Raw genomic sequence first — 14,671 nt, 5'->3', positions numbered from 1 at the left:
GTTCCGCTGCCTGTGACTTGCAATTCCACTGGAGCTTTTACGTGCTTCATCGGGTACCCTACCCGGATCCTCCTGGACTGCGGCCATAGGCATAGCAGGTGTTAACACAGGAATCCGGGGACCCTCCGCACTGACGGCTCCGGGGGTCATACTTTCCTGACAGGCCATGGATTGGTTGTCACCGGAAAACGCTGCTTCCACTGGGGTCTGTGGCACTGTTGCATCAGGTGAGAGTTTCAGGGGGGACTTCAGGGGGGTACTTCCTCGTCTCACCGCCTGGGTTCCTTCCTGGCTGGCCTTTAGAAGTTCTTTCTTCACCTCTGTCAAAAACCTTCTCTCACCCTTTCCACGTTCGCAGAGACCGCCCAGCAGCCGCCAGAGGTCCCTGCATTCATGCTTCAGGCCATCTATGGTCTCCCTATATTCACCACGCTTGCTGCTGGCTGAGCGGTCCCTGCGATTTCGTAGGTCGGCCAGTCGCTCCGAGCGCTGTACATAAGCTGCCGCGGCCTTCTGTATTAGGGTTTTTACCCTCTCTCTCCTCTTCTGGAGCTTGCTTGGGCCCTCTCCTGGCTGGGCCCAGGTCCAGTCCATTAACTCAGACTGTGTGACCAGGAACAACTTCTCCTCCCTGGAGAGGTCTCTCACCCCAGGGGGGGTTGTCTGAGACCCAGGCCGGGAAATAGGCCCCAAGCCTGGGCTGGCCAACGCCATAAGGCCGGATGTCCAAGACAGCCGTGGTTCTCCACAGAGCTCCTCCAGGCACGTCTGCTCTCCTGGAAAGCCTCTCCTGGTGTGTGCTGCGTTCAGAGAACGCAGACAGCACGCACAAGCTCCTAACACTACTGACTGCAAGCTCTATTATAAAAGATAGACCACTAGCTATATAGGTGAGGTGAATATAGTGGTGTATACTGCGGTCAGGGCATGCAGACAACAACCACTACAGAAGAGCAAGATCGAAAATCGGCCGATAACGATCGGTGTATACTGTGTTGAAGGTACACAGAACACCCACTAACTGCTTCAGACGCCAACACACTACACAAGGCCGCCGCGCTGACGGCCTTATATAGTGTGGGGCGTGTACTACACAGCCTGAGCTATGATTGGCCACAGGCATCCTGCCTGTGGCCAATCATGGCTCTCCTCGCTGCTGGCGCTGTGATTGGCCAAGCATGCGGGGTCACAGTGCATGCTTGGCCAATCATGAGCCAGCAATGCACTGCGATGACGCAGTGCATTGTGGGCCATGAGCGCCACACGAATTTGGCGTGAACGGCCCATAACGTTCGGAATTCGCCGAACGGGCGAACAGCCGATGTTCGAGTCGAACGTATGTTCGACTCGAACACGAAGCTCATCCCTAATACTGACAAAACAAAATTCAAGTCCCAAGGGCTTAAAGGTGATATAACTGGCGGATTAAACCACATCAGCCCTTGCATAAAAATCCCCAACTAAAGAAAGCATAGCAAGCGGTGTTTGAAATAAGATTTTTAAGGCTGAGACTTGGCCCTTAATAGCACTCAGGGCTAATTTCATCTTTACGCCTATTTACAGAAAGGCAAGAATTCTGCCTATGATAGATCTCCGAGGGTGTCAACCCTTGGATTCACACCAGGAAACATAAGCCCTCCAGACTTTATAATATATAGTTCTGGAAGCTGGTTTCCTTGTATTAATCAAAGTAGAGATAACTGACCCGTAAAGCTCACGTTTCCTCAGAATGTGGGTGTAAATAGCCAGGTCGTTAAATTTAGTGTTCATAAAATAGGATGGAATATCAGCCCCGGTGAGAGCAGGTATGGCCTTAGTGGAAGGGACCATTAATCCTGCCATCTTAATGATTTCTGCATACCATACCAACATGCTGTTGCTGCCAGAATTACCAGTTTTCTTTCCAGCATGATCCTACAAAGACGTTGAGGCATTAATTGAATAGGGGGAAATGCATAAATCAGTGAAAGCAATGCATTTGTTCTGCATGCGAATGGATCCTTTGTTGTTGGCACAAAGTTGACTAACTTTATGTTGAACTGGACGCTAGAAGATCTACGTCTGGAGTCCCCCATCTTTGACAAACAACACAAAAATATGTTGGGGTGAAGAAACCATTCCCCTGGGAATAACTGCTGGTGACTTAAGTAGTTTTCCTGCCAATTCTCTATTCCCGGAATGAAGACTGCTGATAGGCACGGAATATTCCTTTCTGCCCAAGTTAGAGTATGGTTCACCACTCTCTGCGCTGAGAGACTCTTGGTGCACCGTTGGTGATTGATATAGGCCACAGCCCTGGCATTGACAGATATGATCCTGACAGGACAATCCCTTAACCTGCTAGTCCAGGCCTTTAGAGCCGGATGCACTGACCGAATCTCTAGGATGTTGATGGGCAAGGCTCTTCCAGTTCTTGACCACTGTCCTTGGACAGTTGTCATCTTTAGTACTGCTCCCCAGCCTGAGAGGCTGGCATCTGTCATTACCACTATGCAGATAGCAGGTCTGAAGGATTTTTCCTTTCAGCATATTCTGGTTAGTAACAACCAATTGAGGCTTTGGGACACCCTTGGGGACAGCCGCATTGGCAAGTCCAAAGCTTGAATCATCTTGTTAGCAGACAGAATACTGTTTTGCAACAGTCTAGAATAGAACAGGGCATAGGGAACTGCTTTGAATGAAGCCACCATCCTTTCTAACAAGCTCATGCAAAGGCGAATGGAGGGATCTCCTTTTGGCATGACCATCTGAACCAACTCTCTTATGGAGTTTTTTTTTGACAGGTCAAGAACACCCTTTTTCTGGGCCGTATCTATGATCAGACCCAAATACTCCAGCTTTTTTAGCGGTTTTAAAGGAGACTTCACTAGGTTGAGAACACAACCCAAACTTTTCCAGGTAACTGGTTGTGATGCGTACACCTTACTCCAAACACTGATTGGTCTATTAGCAATAGATCGTCTAGGTATGCCAAGACTGTTTAAGCCCTGTGCCCTTGTCCTGGCTAGAGGTGGGGCTAGCATTTTTGTAAACACTAGGGGTGCTGTAGCTGGCCCTAAGGGCAAGGCTATATACTGGAATGCTGCTGTTCTACTTTGAACTGCAGAACCTTTGGTGAGCGGGAATACATGGACATGCAGATATGCATCCCTGATGCCGATAGATGCCAGAAGTTTTCCTCCTTGTAGGATAGAAACGACTGACCTGATCAACGCCATAGAAAGGAGTGGATCCTCAGAAACTGATTTAGATTCTTTTAGATCTAGAATGGATCTGTTGAATTTCTGCATGGATCTGTACATATACAGGGAACTCATGAAAAAGACAGTGAAGGTTTTAAGGAACCTAAGAAAAACAAAACTATCAGTTGACTCTTCTAGAGGTAGCTTGAAAGAGGCATGAATCATCTCTAATGCCGCATACACACGGTCGGAGAATCCGTCGGAATGCGTCTTATCGGACTGTGTCATCAGATAATCCGACTGTGTGTGGTATGCATCGGATTGATTCCGTCCGAATCAATCCGATGCATCCAGTTCAATGCAGAGGGTTTCTCAATCAGGTTGAGATATACTTCGAGATGCTGCCCCAGGCGTTTCCCACAGACAGAAGCAAAGTAGGTTTTGTGATAGCTTTGCTTTCTGAGAGAGCCTTGGCATGGGCTAACCCTCTATGGGAGATGCAAAAACCTGTTGTCTTGAGTTACCTTCAGTTTGTGGCCGCCTTTAAAAGGCTATTTGACGTTCCCGCACGCTCCACTTCTGCTGCCAAGTGCCTCATGTCCATCAGAGTACGAGAAGTGTTGCCGACTACGCCAATGAATTCCGTACTCTGGCAGCAGAGATTGCTTGGAAAAATAAGGCCCTTGTGGCTGCTTTTTCTCATGGTCTCTCGGATTCCATCAAGGATGATCTAGCAGCCCGAGATATACCCACTGAGCTGGAGAGCTTGATCTCATTTGCCATCCTCATTGACTCCAGAATCAGAGAAAGAATTTCTCTTAAGGAGCGCTTTTGGAAGCCTCCTGTACGTTTGCCTCCGAGCTTTGTAGTCCCACCCATGCCTCCCTCACCTCCCATGCCTCCTGGTACCGAGTTGGTCAGTGAAGATGAACCCATGCACCTGGGCTTCACGCGTCTGTCTGTGGATGAGAGAGCCTTTAGGAGGAGGGAAAGATTGTGCCTTTATTATGGCTGGGCAGGTCACTTTTTGAAGTCTTGTCCTACCCGTCCAAGGAACGCCCGAACCTTGAGGTCCTGTCATGGACAGACCTTAGGTGGCGTTGTTCATCCCCAGTTATCCAGAAGGATAAGCACCTGGTTTCGGTCACCCTTTCTTGGGCTGAGTCATCCATCGAGATACAGGCTCTAATCGACTCTGGGGCTGTAGGCTTGTTCATTGATGCTGCATTTGTTTCACAGCACTCGATTCCACTGCAGCTGCGTGACACTCCACTTGCCATTGAGGCTCTTGACGGGAGACCTTTACAGCCTGCCCATGTGACTCATGAGACGCTTCCGCTGTCCATGGCCGTAGGGGCTCTTCACCATGAGATAATCCAATTCCAAGTTATTTCCTCACCCAGGTTTCCACTGTGTATTGGTTATCCTTGGTTACAGAGGCACAACCCCTCTTTTGATTGGCTCCGTGCTGAGGTTCTCTCCTGGTCACCACAATGCAGTGAGACATGCTTCCTGAAGGTATCCAAGGTCCTGTGCACCTCTTCACTCCCCTCCCTGCCGGAGTGTAATAAGTGTCTTTATATATATATTTGGTAAGACAAACTTATGATAGTGAAACGAATTTCCTTAATTAGTTCTGATTCAGCGTAAATCAAAATGTGTTTTATTGTACACACCAAAATGGAAAAATAATACTTACAAAAATAGTACAATGATAAAATTCTAGTATTGTTCATTCTTTTCAAAAGGTATAAAAAGAGTTCTTACAAGTTAGACCATGTGTTCTATTGTCTTAGCTTTTAGAAATGGTGGAATAACCCTTTGTATGCTGAAGAGTAGCTGAAGAAAGTCTGTGTGCTGAAATGGATGTATTCATAGCTGAGTGTGGGTGCAGAAGGGCCGTCTTCCAGCAAGCTTTTTCTTATATGAACTCAAAGCTTCTAAATTCGCGCCAAAAGAATAAACATACCCTTCTTATTAACACTCCTTCACAAGGGTGTGGGCTAAGGAGTGGTTACCATAGCTATTCAACATCTGGTATCATTCAGACATACATACTTTCTCCTAATGACAGGAAATGGGGAAGGAGAACCTTAGACTTTAAACAGAATATCAATTACATAGGAAAATGTCTTTAAAAGCATATATAAAATTTACAATATTCATCAAAATTCTGAGAGGTTTCAAATGTTTACTTTTTCAGTTTCAGCATGTCATAATATGGAGATTGATTGATTCATAGTTACCATACAAACAATTATGGAGAATTCATCTTCGAAATAAAGTATAATAAAGCCAAATTAAATTTTAGATATTAAGAATATAACACGGAGGAATACCGCAATTTTAGCAATGTCTTTGATAAAGGTCAAGCTGGTAGTTTGCCTCCACACCGGTCTTATGATTGCGCAATTGACCTTCAACCTGGTGCCATATCTCCTCGTGGCCGGGTTTACAATTTGTCGGTCTTGGAGGATAAGGCCATGGAGGAGTATGATGCTGACGCACTTTCTCGCAAATCCTCGTCTCCTGCTGGTGCTGGTTTCTTCTTTGTGAAGAAGAGCGGTGAACAGAGACCTTGAGCCCCCACACAGATGTCTGTCAGGTGCCTCAGAAAGTAAGAGAGAACAGTCTCTATTGTAAACTGGAGAAGTTCCATTGTCTACAGGTTACATTCCTGGGCTATGTCATTTCCACTGCTGGTTTTTCGTTGGACCCAGAGAAACTTTCGGCAGTCCTAAAGTGGCCTCGACCCGTGGGTTTACGTCCTCTGCAGCGTTTCCTGGGTTTTGCCAACTATCAGAAATTTATTCATAACTTCTCGTCTCTGGTCAAGCCCCTGACTGATATGACCAGAAAGAACAGTAACCCACAGAGTTGGTCTCCGGAATCCATAAAGGCCTTTGAGACTCTCAAGGCTACCTTTGTTTCTGCTCCTGTGTTGGCACATTCTGATCCTACGTTGCCTTTTATCCTAGAAGTCGATGCTTCTGAGACTGGAGTTGGTGCCCTTCTGTCTCAATGTCCTAACTCTGAGAGCACTATGCATCAGTGTGGCTACTTTTCCAAGAAATTGTCACCTGCTGAGTGCAATTATGAGATTGGTGAATGAGAGCTGTTGGCGATCATTTTAGCCCTTAAGAATGGAGATATCTCTTTGAAGGTACCACTGTGCCTGTTCTTATTCTTACTGATCATAAGAATCTTACATTCTTGTCTGAGGCTAAGCGACTCTCTCCCAGAAGGGCGCGATGGGCTCTTTTCTTGTCGAGCTTTAATTACATTGTCTCATTCTTACCTGGTACTAAGAATGTAAGGGCTGATGCCTTATCACAACAATTTTTCTCCACTTCCAAGTCGGAGTCGGTTCCAGTTCCTACGATTCCTCCTGATCGTATCTTGGCTATGGTTCGCACCAGTCTTACTTCTCCTTTAGGAGAGAGTCTCCGTACTGCTGTGCACCAGACTTACCATTCTCCCAAGGCAGCTGGCCATCCTGGGAAGAATCAACTCATTTGGGCCATTTCCCAACAATTCTGGTGGCCTAGTCTACGGGCTGATTTTACTGCCTTCGTAGCTGCCTGTCCCCTGTGTGCTCAGAGTAAGACTCCATGACACCTTCCAGTGGGCCTCCTACAACCCATACCCAATGGAGAGAGGCCCTGGACTCACCTGTCAATGGATTTCATTGTAGAGTTACCCAACTCCCAAGGCAACACTGTTATCCTTAGGGTGGTTGACCGGTTCTGAAAGATGTATCATTGTATTCCACTTAAGAAGTTGCCCACCTCTGAGGAACTGGCTTCCATTTTTGCTCGGGAGATCTTTCACTTACATGGGCTACCCAAGGTGGTTGTCTCAGACAGGGGCAGTCAGTTTGTCTCCCGGTTCTGGTGAGCCTTTTGTGTACTGTTGGGAATCCAGCTTGTGTTCTCTTCTGCCTATCACATGCAGTCTAATGGGGCCGCAGAGTGAGGCAATCAGTCCTTGGAGCAATTCCTACGTTGCTATATTTCTGACCACCATAACAACTGGTCAGACCTATTACCATGGGCAGAGTTTGCTCACAACAGTGCCTTGAATAGGGATGAGCCGAACACCCCCTGGTTCGGTTCGCACCAGAACTTTCGAACGGACCCCAAATTCGAACGAACTTTAGAACCCCATTGACGTCTATGGGACTTGAACGTTCGAAATTAAAAGTGCTAATTTTAACGGCTAATATGCAAGATACTGTCCTAAAAAGGGTTTGGGGACCTGGCTCTTGCCCCAGGGGACATGGGTCAATGCCTAAAATGTTTTTAAAAATGGCCGTTTTGGCGGGAGCACTGATTTTAATGATGATTAAAGTGAAAAAAAAAGTGAAATATTCCTTTAAATATGGTGCCTGGGGGGGTGTCTGTAGTATGCCTGTGAAGTGTCACGTGTTTCCCGTGTTTAGAACAGTCCCTGCACAAAATGACATTAAACAGAAATAACATCATTGAAAACTGCTTGCGGTTTTAATGTTATATCTGGTTCCTGCAATATGGTTGAAAACCATTGAGAAAAATGGCATGTGTAGCCCTCCCTGCCCATTACGAGCCCCTTTGGGTCTTGTACGCATATCAAGGGGAACCCTGTACCCATATTAAAAAAAAGGAAATGCGTGTGGCCCCCAGGCCCTATATACTCAGAACAGCAGTATACAGGCGGTGCAAACAAGACAGGGACTGTGTAGGTTTGTTGTGTTAAGTTGAATCTGTTTGTAATTTTCAACTGGTACATTTTTAAAGTGTAGCTCCAGTCAAAAAAACTATTTTTAAGCTTTTTGGAAAACATAGGGAAGGGTTATCACCCCTGTATAATTTGTTTTGTCGTCCATCTTTTTTCATCTCACTTGCTGTTGTCTCCTTCCGTTTGCAAGTAGGAGATGTTTGTAAGTTGGATGTTTGAAAGTAGGGGCCTGCCCTATATGCTCTGCAGAAATGGCAGAACAAGGTGTTTGGTTTTGCCACAACATTGTAAGCCCTCAAAGTGACTCTTGGTGGGCGCTGGAGCGCCCTGCTGTGAACGATTATATCAAGAATTGTAATTACATGCCATTGTTGAACAGTGGTAGAAAAGTTGACCTTTGGTGGTTGTGGTGCTGGTGCCACAACACTAAGTCCTCACAGTTACTCTGGGTGGGCACAGGAACGGGCCCTCCTGTGAAATATTATATCAAGAACTGTAATTAAATGTCCCTGTTAAACAGGGGCAGAAAAATTGGGCCTTAGGCACTGGTGCCACGACACTGCAACCTCTCCCATATACTCTAGTTTTATTGCAGGAATTAGCCCTGCTGCAAAGCATTGCATCAAAAATTGTAATTAAACGCCCCTGTTAAACAGGGGCAGAAAAATTGGGCTAATGGCATCACCCAGAACCAGAAATGTTCTTCCAACATATCAGCGGAGGAGGAAGAGGATAGACAATCAACATAACAGGACAGACACTCAGCATCAGCATAGGCAGTCTTGAAGGGATGTGATATTTCCAAAAAAAATATTCGGTTACATCAGCTTCAGGTGCTTGGTAGCTGTGGGTGATCCAAGACTGATTCATCTTGATGAAGGTCAGTCGATCAACTGATTCGGTGGACAGGCGCATCCTGTGATCGGTAACAAAGCCACCAGCAGCACTGAAGGTGCGTTCCGAAAGAACGCTGGATGCAGGACAGGCCAGTAGCTCAATTGCATACTGTGCAAGCTCTGGCCAGTGATCCATCCTCAAGACCCAGTAAGCCAGAGGATTTTCGGTGGGAAAGGTGTCCAAGTCTGACCTTGCCCCTAGGTATTCCTGCACCATGTAAATCAGACGCTGGCGATGGGTGCTGGAACCGATCATACCTTGGGGCTGCGGACTAAAAAATTGTCTGAAAGCATCAGTCAGACGGCCACCTTCTCCACCGCTCCTTCTGACCCATGCCTCAGCAACACGTTGTCCAGGACCAGGAGTTTGTAACCTCCCAGTCTCTGGGAACGCGTTGCACAGACCTTTCTGCAAGGCCTCCCGGAGATGTCTCATCCTCTGCTCCCTCTGCGATGGCAAGATAAGGTCGGCAACTTTACCCTTGTACCGTGGATCAAGGAGAGTGGCCAGCCAGTAATGGTCCCTCTCCTTGATCCGAAGAATATGAGGATCCTTCCGCAGGCTTTGCAGGATCAGGGAGGCCATGCAGCATAGGTTAGCTGAGGCATTCGGTCCGGAGTCCTCTGGGTCACTAAGGACAACATGATCCGCAGCTACCTCCTCCCAGCCACGTACAAGTCCACGTGTTTCTTGGGACTGTAAATCATCCCTACAAGACTGCTGCTGCTGCTGCTGCTGGTGCTGAGTGCCAGCCTCCACCTCCATGCTGATACAATCATCCTCCTCCTCCTCTTCCTGTGTGATGGGTGGCACAGCAGGAACACTGTCTGGATAAAGGGGGCCTTGAGAGGCAAGGAAGTCCTCCTTTTCCTGCCTCTGTTCTGCCTCAAGTGCCCTGTCCATTATTCCACGCAGCGTATGCTCCAAGAGGTGGACAAGAGGTACAGTGTCACTGATGCATGCACTGTCACTGCTCACCATCCTTGTGGCCTCCTCAAACGGTGACAGGACAGTGCATGCATCCCTGATCATGCCCCACTGGCGTGGTGAGAAAAAACCGAGCTCCCCTGACCCTGTCCTGGTGCCGTAGTCGCACAGGTACTCATTGATGGCCCTCTGCTGCGTGTGCAGCCGCTGCAGCATGGCCAACTTTGAGTTCCACCTGGTGGGCATGTCACATATAGGTCGGTTCTTGGGCAGGTTCAACTCCTTTTGGAGCTCAGCCAACCGAGCACAGGTATTAAATGATCGGCGGAAATGCCCACAGACTTTCCTGGCCTGCTTCAGGACATCCTGTAAGCCGGGGTACCTGCCCAAGAACCGCTGCACCACCAGGTTAAGGACGTGAGCTACACAGGGCACATGGGTCAGTTGTCCCTGTCGGAGGGCGGAGAGGAGGTTGGTGCCATTGTCACAAACCACCATTCCTGGCTTAAGCTGGCGTGGAGTCAACCACCTCTCGGCCTTCCCCTGCAGAGCTGACAAAACATCCGCCCCAGTGTGGCTCCTGTCCCCCAAACAAACCAGCGCAAGCACGGCATGGCATCGTTTTGCCTGCGTACTTGCATAGCCCCTGGAACGCCTACGGAGCACCGCTGGTTCTGACGACAGAGCACTGGAAGAGGCCATGGAGGAAGAAGAAGAGGAGGGGGTGGAGGAGAGAGGTGTGTCACAACCAATAGTAGCATTTTGGAGGCGTGGTGGCGGAACAACCTCCATAACTACTGCACCTTGTCCTGCATCCTTCCCAGCTGCCAGAAGAGTGACCCAATGGGCCGTGAAAGACAGGTAACATCCCTGTCCATGCCTGCTGGACCATGAGTCAGCGGTAATATGCACCTTACCACTGACCGCCCTGTCCAGTGAGGCAAGGACATTACCTTCCACATGCCGGTAGAGAGCCGGAATCGCCTTCCGTGAGAAAAAGTGGCGTTTGGGGACCTGCCACTGAGGAACCGCACATTGTACAAACTCACGGAAGGGGGCCGAGTCTACCAACTGAAAAGGCAGCAGTTGAAGTAATAGCAATTTAGCCAAGCTAGCATTCAACCGCTGGGCATGTGGATTGCTGGGAGTGAACTTCTTTCGCCGGTCCAGCAGCTGGGGCAGGGACATTTGCCAGCTATAATAGGACGTGGGTGTACTGCTAGCAGAGTTCCCCGAAGCACATGGCTGTGACACACCTAATTCTACACCTTCATTCCTCTCAGAGCAGGTTTCAGAGAGGACTGAAGGTCTAGTGGGGTTGGAGATGCCAGCTGATGAGGAGCAAGGAGAGGTCCGCTTTGTTCTTTGGTGTGGGTCTTTGAGGTACGCTTGCCAACGAGCTGCATGGCAGGTCAACATATGTCTGGTCAAGCATGTGGTGCCCAAGCGGATTTTGTTTTGGCCACGCGAGATACGCTTAAGACATATGTTGCAAATAGCAGCGGTGCAATCTGATGCACTCGTCTCAAAAAAGGCCCACACCGAAGAACTTTTAGAATAACGCGCAGAGGCAGCTCCCTGCACAGGCGGAGCTCTGCGGTGTGATTCAGTCGGTGTGCTGCCCCTAAGCTGGCCCCCGGAGGGCATCCTGCCTAGTTGGACATGTGCCTCCTCCTCTCTCCTACCAGGCACCCACGTGGAGTCAGTGCCCTCATCATCCCCTCCCTCTTCATCGCTGTAGCAAACCTGGCAGTATGCTGCAGCTTGTGGAATATGACTGCCAGATTGCTGTCCTTCTTGAGCATCCCCTCTCTCTGCGCTCACGCTACTGCCTTCCTCTAGCTGAGTGTCATCATCAGAGCCCACAAAACACTGGGCATCCTCCTGGAGCATGTACCCAACACTGTGCTCAAAGAGTTCAGGAGACTCCTCAGGAGGACGTGGTGGGTCTAGGGAAGGAGTCACTGATGATGACATTGAGAGGAGGGAAGATGATGCGTTGGCAGCTGCTTTGCTAGTACCCTGAGACTGGGTGAGAGAGGATGAGGAGGATGAAGAGGGCTTGGTCATCCACTCTACCAAGTCGTTGGCATGTTGCGGTTCAACATGTCCAGCTGCCGAAAAGAAGGACAAGCGTGTCCCATGGCCACGTGCTGATGACAATGCACCGCGTCCACGACCAGCACTGTTGTCTCTAGACACAGAGCCTGCTTGCCCTCTTTTATCGGCTCGCGCCTGTCTGCCTCTCCTTGCTGGCCTTCCAGACATGGTAATGGCCTGAAGGGAGTTGGGTAAAACAGCAGTGTAATGGAGTCACACAACACCCACTAAGCCCTGCAGATGGCTCTATTAGAGAACAGCAATAAACGGTAGATACAGGTGTATATTGTGCTGGAGTCACACAACACCCACTAACTCCTGAAGATGCCTTTATTATAGAACACCAGAGATAAAGGGGTATACTGTAATTGAGTCACACAACACCCACTAAGCCCTGCAGATGCCTCTATTAGAGAACAGCAATAAAGGGTAGATACAGGTGTATATTGTGCTGGAGGCACAAAAAACCCACTAACTCCTGCAGATGCCTTTTTTATAGAACACCAGAGATAAAGGGGTATATACAGATGTATACTGTGCTGTGCTGGAGGCACACACAACTTCCAATAACTCCTGCAGATGGCAAGTGGGCTCAAATAGAGAAGAGCTATGTAGGTGGATATAGCGGTGTGTACTGGGTACAGAGCACGCAGACAGCACGCACAAGCTCCTAACACTACTGACTGCAAGCTCTATTATAAAAGATAGATCACTAGCTATATAGGTGAGGTGAATATAGCGGTGTAAACTGCGGTCAGGGCACACAGACAACAACCACTACACAACAGCAAGATCGAAAATCGGCCGAAAACGATCGGTGTGTACTGTGTTGAAGGTACATAGAACACCCACTAACTGCTTCAGACGCCAACACACTACACTAGGCCACCGCGCTGGTGGCCTTATATAGTGTAGGGCGTGTACTACACAGCCTGAGCTATGATTGGCCATGGCTCTCCTCGCTGCTGGTGCTGTGATTGGCCAAGCATGCGGGGTCACAGTGCATGCTTGGCCAATCATGAGCCAGCAATGCGCTGCGATGACACAGTGCATTGTGGGCCGTGAGCGCCACACGAATTTGGCGCGAACGGCCCATAACTTTCGGAATTCGCCGAACGGGCGAACAGCCGATGTTCGAGTCAAACGTATGTTCGACTCGAACACGAAGCTCATCCCTAGCCTTGAATTCTGCCTCTCAATTGTCTCCATTTATGGCAAATTATGGTTTCCAACCTTCCATGTTGCCTGACTCGTGTGTTCCTTCACTAAAGTTTGCACCTCAGTTTATTGGGCCTTTCCGCATTCCTCCGCAGGATTAACCCAGTGGCTTATGCGTTGGACCTTCCTCCTAGTATGCGCATCTCAAATGTGTTTCATGTCTCCTTATTGAAACCGTTGGTCTGTAACCAATTTTCCACCTCAGTGCCACGCCCTCACCCTATTCAAGTTGAGAACCATGAGGAGTATGAGGTACAATCCATTGTTGATCGAGTCCCTTTTAATAGGGGTTCCACTCCTTTGGACCTGTATAGCACCCCTCAGGACAACTTTAGGCAATGTAGCAAGACAAAAAAGACTCATGTTTCCTAGGGTCCATCCCTCAAAGAGGAGCGTTACAGGCAAAACCTTGTTGTTCTTATGCGAGTCCTGGGTATCATCCTGTGGCTGCAGTGGCGTGAATGGATCCGATTGTGGAGGTTTTTTAAATTCAGCATGGATCCCTCCTGGAGCTCCTTAGAGCACATTTTCACTCGTTACCAACACCTTAGACACTGGTGAAAAAACGGATGTGCTCCTGGAAGGAGGAGGGGTTATGTAGGGAGTGAACTTCCTTGATTGGGTATACCAATGTCAACAATCCAATCCAATCCAAAGACATGCAGGTAGGTTAATTGGCTTCTGTCCAAAATTGGCCCTAGTATAAGATTGGGGACCTTGGATTGTGGGCACCTTGAGGGTAGGGACCAATGTGAGTGTGCAATGTACAGGGATGGGGTCTATTGTAGACACTCACTTAGGTTGAACTGGATGGACTGGTGTCTTTATTCAACCTTACTAACTATGAAACTATTAAACTATGAAACATGAAGGTGGCTCATAAGCCATTAAATGATTACTTAAGGCTCTGTGTTCCACGATGTACGATAAAGAAAAAATGATACAAATTACATTTGGGTAAGTGTTGCATGACTGAGCAATTGCCAGTTAAAATAATGCTGTAATAAACAAAAAATGCCCTGGTCATTAAGGGGTTAAAGTCATCCGGTGGTCAAGTGGGGGACAGTTTAAAACTATTTTTGAGTACTCAGGGGTTCTCTCCCATGCAGGATGGGGAGTGCCGGAATAGTCTGGCTGGAAAGGAGAGGACTGGTTTTAGTATTCTTTGGATTGCCAAGTCCTTATTAGGAACCCTGAATGTCGGAGGTTTTTAGAACTTCCAAAGCCTGATTACAGTAACTTTGGCCTGGTGGGGGATATCCGAAGTGCATCAGAGCAAAGAAAAGGAAGCTGAAACAGTCAGCTTCAGCAGTGAGAGAGTGAGCCTGACACGTGCAAACAGAAGGAGTTTAGGATTGAGCAGCACTGGCTGAGCTGTGGAAATCTCCTCCTTGGGACCCCTGAAGCCAACAGGAAACCTCAAAACCACAGAGTGGGACAGATGTGGTGACAAGTCCGCCTTTAATTCGTCTGGCAATCCTGAAACAAAGTATGGACTGTTTTATGTTCTTTGTGCGCTGAAGACAAGCTATTTTTTATTTATTTTTGGAAAGTAAAAAGACTGTTTGCCATCACCAATACGGCTAGCCAATGATCCTGGGCTTCCTCATATTACTAGATAATAGCTGCAG

The sequence above is a fragment of the Lithobates pipiens genome, unplaced genomic scaffold (genome assembly GCF_037356315.1).
Source record: "Lithobates pipiens isolate NorthernLeopardFrog02 unplaced genomic scaffold, aLitPip1_a1.2 Scaffold_27, whole genome shotgun sequence".
Classification (NCBI taxonomy): Eukaryota; Metazoa; Chordata; class Amphibia; order Anura; family Ranidae; genus Lithobates; species Lithobates pipiens.
The sequence above is the reverse complement of the archived record's forward strand: the minus strand, read 5'-3'. Positions refer to the sequence as shown.